Raw genomic sequence first — 9,481 nt, 5'->3', positions numbered from 1 at the left:
GAAATGGGGAGCCATTTGAGTTGGCGTTGTTTTGGAAGAAAATATGATAAACTGAGAAGAAAACATGGAGTAATATATGGTATATTGCTAAGAAAGAAACTATAAATAAAATGAGGAAACGTAATTCCCTAGCTTACCTGTGCTGATTGCTTGATCCATATTGATCTTTGGTTGAAATTTGCTTGTCTGTTATTTTGTATTGTTACACAGATATAGATGAGATGATGTTTTCGGATTGGCTCACAGATGATGAAAAGTTGCAAACAGATTATTTTGGTGAAGAAGATATATAATCTTGAGAAGAAAGAATTTTGTCAGAAACGCTGTTCGATTTGGATCATGGTTGCATTAGGTCTTTAACCATGATGTTATGGTTGGGGTTCGAGTTCTAAACCAGGGGAGTTTGTTAAGTTTGTAACACCAGTAGTTATGTGTAATCTATGTCATCTGCATACATGTTTAACTGGTCAAGAGCACTCAAAACTATGTTTTGCTGCATGCATTCGGAATCATAATTTGAGGCTCCGCTTTATAAATTGTGTGAATTTTGGTTTTAATTTTTTAATTTGTTTTTGCTTCAATATTTTGGAATTAGTAATAAACAACCAAATGCTCCCAAAAATCTCACCTTAATTTAGTCCATTTTACACATTTGCCTTGTTGGAACGGGAGGGATTTGATGAGTGCACCAGTCAACAACAGTGAGTGAGAGTATGAAACTCTTTTCCGGCGACGGCTTTCTCCTCAAACATGGTCCTCGTGGCCTCGTACTCTGTCTCCCAGGCGGAGGAGCTTATCAAAAACTTGGGCTTATGTGGTGGTTCAAGATCAACAAACCTTCTCAATCATATGCTCTGCCTTGATTTCATCGACAGCCACTTGGAGGATCAAATCAAACACCTTTGGCAAGAGACAGGTTGGACTTTCCACGTGATAAGCTTTCCTTTCCACGCTTGCTGTTCGCTCATACGGTGTTCCAAATCCTCCTCCGCAAGTAGAAGGCTGTGGAGAATCTCGACGAGGGCATACAAGCCTTGGAAGGAGTCGGCGTTAACTTGCACGCCGAAGTGTTGAGGTGGTTGCGGTGGAGCCAAGATGCCACGGTGTAGAAGGCTTCAAGATAACCATGGGAGGGGCGCTTGGTTTAGTCGCTGTATCGATCTGATGGTCTAACGTTGAAAAACAAATCAAGGCAAGGGTCACCGTAGTAGGAAGCCGCGGTGGGCGTCTCAGAGTTGGCGTTGGACACCATTGATCTTCTAGCAAGGAGGAGGACACTTGTTGGTGACCAAGTTGAAGAGGAGCACCAAACATCTTGTTGTCATAAACAAGTTTAACTCACATCACAATTAAGTTTAACTCACAACACAAACAAGTTCAGATTATTCAACCAATCAAGCATGCTTCAACTTCAAATTAATCAACAACCAGCGAAGCTATCAAATTAATCAGTAGTCATATAATCTAATAATCAACAATCAAACAAAGAGAGTCGAAATCAAACATCTAGAGTCTTAAGTAAGTGTCTATTTATATGTTTGAGAGTTTTAGGTAATAATTTTGGTGGGATGCATGGAGTCTTAAAAAAGAGAAATGAGGATAATATAACGTATTTATAAGAAAAGAATAATATAACATTGGAAAATTGTGCATCTTTTTTGCCAGTCATGAGAATATTAAAAAAAAAATGTTTATATAATATAATGTTAAAAAAAATAGTAAAAAGAAAAACAAAAAGATGATTCTCTATCTTGTATACGAGAAAAAAAAAAGATTAAAAACAAAAAGATTGCTTTATCGCAGTGGCATGGAGCAATCATGCCTATGCACTCTGGTGCAGGTTTGATCTCTACCGACTTCCATTCCCTCGAACAACCGACTATTTAACCCACTAACGTTATTTCTCTGTTGTCAATGTCAAAGCTTGTAATGAAAGCTTAACAATTGGATAAGATTCTAACCTCCTTATAACAACTTGTGTAACTAATCTTATAACAACTCACATAACTATCTTTCTCATCTATTGACAAGTGTCACTAGCTTGACCCTTGACCTCCTCTTGATTTGGATCCTTGTGTTCGGTACTCTTACAATCGTGTTAGGATATCCATTGAAATTTCTTGAGGAATACAAATAGAATGGGCTTTTTGTCATTTCAGGTTACTCATTCTGAAGAAGATCACAATTTATGTACTTCAGACAATGGAAGAATCTTAAATAAAATCCATAAATTATCAATCCCTTAACATAAAGAAAGGTAGTTTCGGTGAAATTTCTAGCAAATTGGCATCTTTATATCATCAAGTTTGAGAGATTTTTAAGGAAAATTACAAGTTTGTTGCAGTCATATATATTAGATTAGAATGTGATCGTGTAAATCTTATCATATTTGCAGTCTTAACACCGTTGCTCGTCTTTTAACTAGGTTTAGTCTAAATATTGGCAGTCATCTTTATTGGATTGACCAGCCTCCTAGTTTCATTATTGATCTCCTTGTGGAGGATGTAACGTAACATTTTTGTACTGTTACTTTTGGCTCCCAATAGCCTCTCTATCAATATACTACTATCGTTTCTAACAAAAATAGAAAATAAAAATAGATATTATCCTAGAGTTTATTTCTCCTTATCGTGCCACACTTCTATCTCTCTGTCCTTTATATTGTTAAGTTAAATCAGGCCTACAATAAGGTTTTTGTATTTAAAAAATAATAATAGTATGCCAATACTTTCACTTGAGCAAAAATTTTCATTTCTGAGTCAACGTTTGTTATGGTATGGCCCTCAAATTTTTCATGCCTATTTTACCCTCCAAGTTTGTTAGGTGCGTGTGCCAAATCGTTAATTATTGGTATTGGATGCTTATTTAGGATGCTTTTATTTAACTTACCGTATTATTGAATTAAGGAGTTGACAAATTTTCTCGTTAATTATTTTGTTTTCTTACTATTTTTGGGTTGTGGTATTCGATTTGTTTTATTTTATGTTTTTTGGTTTGGGGTGAGGTTACGAGGGTTTTAATTTTCTCATGTTATAATTTATCGTTTCAAAATGTGATCAATTTACTCGTTCATATAAGTTGATAGTTTGATCAATTTATTGTTTCAGAAAACAGGGAGGATAGAAAAAAGAAACTATCCCCCCACGCGGGTCCCACTGCAACCAGCACCAATGGGAATTCTCCAGAGAAACAGAGGAATTTACAAAAATGTCCTTGAATTCAAAGGCTTGTAAAAGCTTCAATTTATGTCCATATCTCGTTCATCTTGCATCCACGCGTTCGAAACGAGTACTATAATAATATACTAAATAAATATGTTACATGTGTCCTGACTACTAAGTCAATGAAAGTCAACATCTACCCATTAAGGGCATTTTGGTCATTTTCCACCTTGAGGATCAAAATACTATAATTCAGGAACGAGTAATTACACCAAGACTCCACTGTTTTATGCAAAAATAACTGCTGATTAGGTAAGACTGACTCGGTTACTGAGCAAAGCCTTGGGTGGAACAGTTATTACTTTATTTATAACAAGAACCAAAAACTTTACTATATTTAGCACAAAACTTAAAAGTTTAATAAGAAGAAAAGTAAGTGTTTTAATCTCACTCCCCACAAAACATGTTGGTGTGAACGTAGACAATATGGGTGAACCACGTACATCTTGTGTTTGCTTTCCTATCTCTATCCATTTATATACTTATCCACACTAATGACCGGAGCAATCTAGCGAAGATCACAAAAAGCGACCGTTTTCGCTACCTAGGATCTATCTTGCAAGAGAACGGAGAATTAGATGGAGATCTCAACCATAGAATACGAGCTGGATGGATGAAGTGTAAGAATGCATCCGGCGTGTTGTGTGACCGTCGTAGGCCACTGAAGCTCAAGGGAAAATTTTATAGGACGGCAATAAGGCCAGCGATGTTGTATGGCACAGAATGTTGGGCGGTGAAGCATCAACACGTACACAAAATGGGTGTAGCGGAGATGAGAATGCTTCGTGGGATGTGTGGGCACACGAGAAAGGATAAGATTGGGAATGAGGATATCCGAGGTAAAGTAGGAGTAGCCGAAATTGTAGGAAAGATGAGAGAAAATCGGCTCCGGTGATTTGGACATGTGCAAAGAAGGCCGAATGACGCTCCGGTTCGAAGATGTGACTACGGGATAGAGGTTCAGGGCCGAAGGGGTAGAGGAAGACCTAGGAAAACTTTGGAAGAGACTCTAAGAAAAGACTTAGAGTACTTGGATCTAACGGAGGACATGACACAAAACCGAGCGTAATGGCGTTCTAGGATTCATATAGCCGACCCCACTTAGTGGGAAAAGGCTTTGTTGTTGTTGTTGTATAACTCATGAATTAGTGTCTAAGCAAAAATAAATAGAAAAGACTCCATTATGAGATTAATCTTCACTATGTCCATTTAAAATAATCTATAGATATTAACTTAAAAAATTTTAGAAAAAATTAATTGATTCGAAAATTAAAGATTTGAAAATTTACTTCCACCCCCCAAACTTAAATCACACATTATCCTCAAGGCATGAAAAATAAGCGGAATAAATATATATAGAAAAACCACAAAAAGAAAAGAAAACTCTAGAAGACAGATAACTAAATTAAATAAAAGAAACAAATAAAATAACGCAAAGTAAAATAAAAAGAAAAGACAAAGGATTTAACACACGTGGGGTTCAAATGTCCACACGGGTGAAAACTGAAAAACCCATTGAGAATCTAAAAGCTGTTCAGTTCATTCCCTCATTTCTGAAACTTAGATCCGCGTACTCACTTGAGAGACTGCTCTCTCTCATCCAAAAACATCAGGGCCTCCATCCTTCCATTACTTCCTCAAGACCAAACCCTAGCTGCTCCTTACATTCTTCATCTCTGGGCGCACATATTCGAAGCCACATCTCGAAGTCCAGGTATAACTTCTAATCCCATCAGCTTGCATGTTCCCTGTACAATTTCTGTTTTCTTGCATGTTCTTATAATTTCTCGAAATGTAGGTATAACTTATAATCCCATCAGCTCCGCACTCATTTGTTATTTCCTGTTTGATTGCATGTCCCCTGTATAATTTCTAATCCAATCAACTTCACTAAGTTCCCTTTAAGGGTATGTTTCGGTAAGGAACTTTTAAATTCCAAGGCATTTAGGCACAATGTAGAAGAAAAGGGCCTTAAAATTTGAAAGTTGCCCACCCAAACATACCCAAGTAATTTCTGATATGTACCTAAATGCTAACGACTACAACGTATTAAAATATGCTTCATCAAGCACCGATCACACACTTTCTCATTTTGATTCCGCAAATAGGCATATATAAATATAATCGCAATGAAATGACGGACTAATTTCGTCATATTTGTACAATGCCTCTGCATTTGGTGTTTGAAGTCATGGATACTTCTGTGTATGAGGCAGCAAGATCAGGTGATCTTGAAAAAAGTGGAGACTGTGAGCATCTTCTTTTGCAGAAAACACCTAGAAATAATAAAATTCTTCACCTTGCAGCTGAGTTTGGACAAATCGATTTCTTCAAAGGCGTCCTGATCCACAGTCAATCTCCAGAGTTTTGGGCCACCAACAACAAAGGCGACACTCCCATGCATGTATCTGCTAGAGCAGGCTATGATGAAATAGTAGGGTTGCTCATTACTCAAGCAAGGAAGCTAGGAGCGGATGAGGAGGGTGCGCGTATAAAGAGTTACTCCGAACCAAAAATTCAATTGGCGATATGGCACTACATGTTGCTATCAGACAAGGTGACCTGGAGGTGGTGATCCTATTGGTTGAAGCCGACTCCGGACTATGTTGTTTAACTAACATCGCCAACGAGTCGCCATTATTCTTAGCTATTTCCAAGGGGTTTAGAAGCATAGCTCTCTACATGTTAGACAATTCGCCAACGTCTCCTTCCTTTCAGGGGATTAATGGCGTCACAGTTTTACACGTCGCAGTTACTCGCATCAACTATGAAGGTAAATAATTTATATTCAAAAGCTAAAAAAAAATGAAATCACTCCTCTATAAAACGAATTTCAACTCACTCACTTCCTACTGCCCTTTATGTTTCCATACAATTTAGGCATTGTGCAGATTATGGTTTCTAAGAAGCCTGAAATCATCAAAGAAGTTGACGCCAACGAATGGACTCCATTATACTATGCAGCATTGACAGGGAACATTGGAGCAATTCGATTATTGATGCAGCAAGATAGTTCAATTTCTTACATCTTGGACAAATCTGGAATGTCAGCTCTTCATGTTGCGGCATACGCAGGCCGCCCGAAAGTGATGGAATAGCTGACTCAATGGCGGCCTGATACTTGTGAATTGGTCAATCACAAAGGCCAAACGGTTCTGCACGCAGCAGTTTTAGGTGATCAATTTGATGTTATCAGCTACATTGTGGACACGCCAATAGAACTATCTTGCTGCATCAATAATCGAGTTGCTCCAACGTTCCCTCTCAATGCTGCATAGTGTAATGGAGTCCATCCGTTGGCGTCAACTTCTTTGATTATTTCAGGATTCTTGGAAACCATCATCTGCACAATGCCTAAATCGTATGGAAACATAAAGGGAAGTAGAAAGTGAGTTAGTTGAAATTCGTTTCACAGAAGAGTGATTTCATTTTTTTTTAGCTTTTGAATATAAATTATTTACCGTCATAGTTAATGTGAGTAACTGCGGCGTGTAAAGCCATGACACCATTAATCCCTTCAAAGGAAGGAGACGTTGGCGAATTGTCTAACATGTATAGAGCTATGCTTCCAAACCCCTTGCAAATAGCTAAGAATAATGGCGACTCGTTGGCGATTTTAGTTAAACAACATAGTCCGGAGTCGGCTTCAACCAATAGGATCACCACATCGAGGTCACCTTGTTTGATACCAACATGTAGTGCCGTATCGCCAATTGAATTTTTGGTCCGAAGTAACTCTTTATACGCTTTGCCATTGACCAGCGCACCGTCCTTATCTGCTCCTAGCTTACTTGCTTGATTAATGAGCAACCCTACTATTTCATCACGGCCTGCTCTAGTAGCTACATGCATGGGAGTGTTGCCTTTGTTGTTGGTGGACCAAAACTGTGGAGATTGAATGTGGATCAGGACGCCTTTCAAGAAATCGATTTGTCCAAACTCAGCTACAAGGTGAAGAATATTATTATTTCTAGGTTTTTCTGTAGAAGAAGATGCTCAGAGTCTCCACTTTTTTCAAGAAAACCAAGATCACCCGATATTGCTGCCTCATACATAGAAGTATCCATGACTTCAAACACCAAATGCTGTACAAATCTAACAAAATTAGCGCCCGTCAACGGGCACAAGATTAGTCCGTCATTCAGTGCAATTATATTTATATATGCCTATTTGCGGAATCAAAATGAGAAAGTGTGTGATTGGTGCTTGATTAAGCTTATTTTAATACGCCGTAGTCGTCAACATTTAGGTACATATCAGAAATTACTTGGGTATAAGAGGTTGTCTAGTTTAAAGGCTGGGTTTAAGTAAACTACCTACATTTTTGTGCCACAGTGACTAAAGTTCTTCAAAGAAAGCCCGTCAGGCATCAGGTAAGCCTGTGGAATAGTATCTACCAGGAGCCTAACGTGCACCATCTGCAATGGTCTAATTTGAGAGAGGAGCGATGAGTATTAAACATACTGCATTTCTACCACATAAAAGTCCTTGATGTACTCTGATGAAACTACCAGATGATGAACTACAAACAAGAATTCCACATTGATAAATCTTTCACTAATGCTAGGCAGAGTATCTAACCATCACCAAATAGTGATTCCTAACAGTTGACAACATGTTTCAAGGCTTCATCAGGGTAAAATATGTCCAATTACCATAAAAGCATGACAATCCAAATAATCAAATTCATTCCAAAGTGGAATGAAGAGGCTTGTTCAGACAATGTTTATGACCAAAGACCCTAAAAACCAAATACAGAAGTACCTACTAGATGATAAAACCAATCAATAATCCGACTACCAATTTTAACATCTGGTAGTAGCTGACTACTAGACTGTTAGTACTCCCTATTTCTCGTCTTTCTCTGCCAGGAGCCATTTTCATACTAATACACTATTTGTCCACCAACGTTTGATGTAGTGACGGTAGAAAGTTCAAACAATCAAGTAAAATAAGAAAACCATCTCCAGTCTCCAAATGGAAACAGCTTGGCTGATCATAATAAACACCATCTTTGCCACATAACATACAATCTTGCTAAGATTCCTATCGCTCTTCCACACTCCACTGTCAAAAGCTGCCTCTTCAATAAATCATTGAGAATATGGATCATACTCAGTACTAACTTACTCCTAACAGTAGTCTCAACCAAATTACATACCATACGACAAGGCAGTAATGACCTATAAATAATTCTCTTCATCCTAAGAAAATAGTTTTAGTCACGGATGTGATTCTATTTCCCAAGAAACTAAGAAATGTGAAAACATGCAGAGAAAGTTAACTTTGACAATACAGACAAAACACATAATCTTTTTCTTCTTTGGACCATAACATTTGTTTAAGTCATATGCCCCAAAAAATAGAAAACTCTACATGTACTAACCCGAAAATTAAACATGCTAACCCCAAAAAATAGAAAACTCTAGCAAGCTTCAGTACATAGTCATTTGGGTTTGAGACCTTATCAAGGTCCACCAATAAGTATCCCTCCGATTTGGGGTTTATGGGGCCGCCACTTAAGCCATGGAACAAAAATGAAGGGGGTGTTTGTGAAAGTAGTTGTTTGGTGAATTAGGGATCTGAGAGCGAATGTCGCCAAGACTTGCAGGGTCTTAATTGGGACTTTGCAGAATATCTGCACTGTTATGCCGGAATGGATTAAACACTCTTAACTCAAAATTTTCAGAAGAAATCCAATCTCTAAATTTACGAAATGGAAAACCCAAAGCCATAAATCCAAACCCTTCATTCGTATCACAAAAGTGCTACTGAAAAATACACAGAATAAGACTAAACACTGAAAAATAGAACCCAGAAAAACAAAAGTTAAATAAAGAAAGAAACTAGAAGAACTGAAGGTACCCGTTGATGCAGCTCGGCAGCTCTTGTTTCGTTTCTCTTTTTCTGCTTGGATGAATGTTCAAGAAGCTTTTTCTAGCTGCTAGAGACTCGGAAGGGTTTACAACTTTATAGGCATTGATTAGACCGTGGCGCCATTGTGGCTAAAGAAAAAAACTTTACCTCTCACTGGCTTTTGATTCCTTAGCCTCAACAGACACATCGCTTGTGACAGTTTCCAAAGGGAATTTTGAATTCAAATTTCAACAACCTGAACCATAATGAATTCACAATTTAATTCCATCAATATGAAAGACATACCAAACTGTCAACAAACTAACAAAAGTAAACATAAGCGTCCCTAGAAATAGCCCAACGGTAGGATTATGTACTCCAACTGTGCTGAACTAAATAAGAAA

The 9,481-nt window shown here is 37.8% G+C and overlaps 1 long non-coding RNA gene across 2 annotated transcripts; it reads right to left on the bottom strand.

The window, feature by feature from the left end:
• Window positions 1–4,551: 4,551 nt before the first annotated feature.
• Window positions 4,552–9,329, bottom strand: LOC108170643 (uncharacterized). 2 transcript variants are annotated; one of them, XR_011579869.1, is made up of 2 exons: window positions 7,538–9,329; window positions 4,552–5,082 (listed from the first exon to the last, which is right to left on the bottom strand). It is a non-coding gene; the product is annotated as an uncharacterized lncRNA (long non-coding RNA). The 2 variants fall into 2 exon arrangements; XR_011579868.1 differs by having other exon boundaries at window positions 4,613–5,082; window positions 7,542–9,329.
• Window positions 9,330–9,481: the final 152 nt, after the last annotated feature.

This window comes from Malus domestica, chromosome 04 (assembly GCF_042453785.1).
Source record: "Malus domestica chromosome 04, GDT2T_hap1".
NCBI lineage: Eukaryota > Viridiplantae > Streptophyta > Magnoliopsida > Rosales > Rosaceae > Malus > Malus domestica.
The sequence above is the reverse complement of the archived record's forward strand: the minus strand, read 5'-3'. Positions and strand labels throughout refer to the sequence as shown.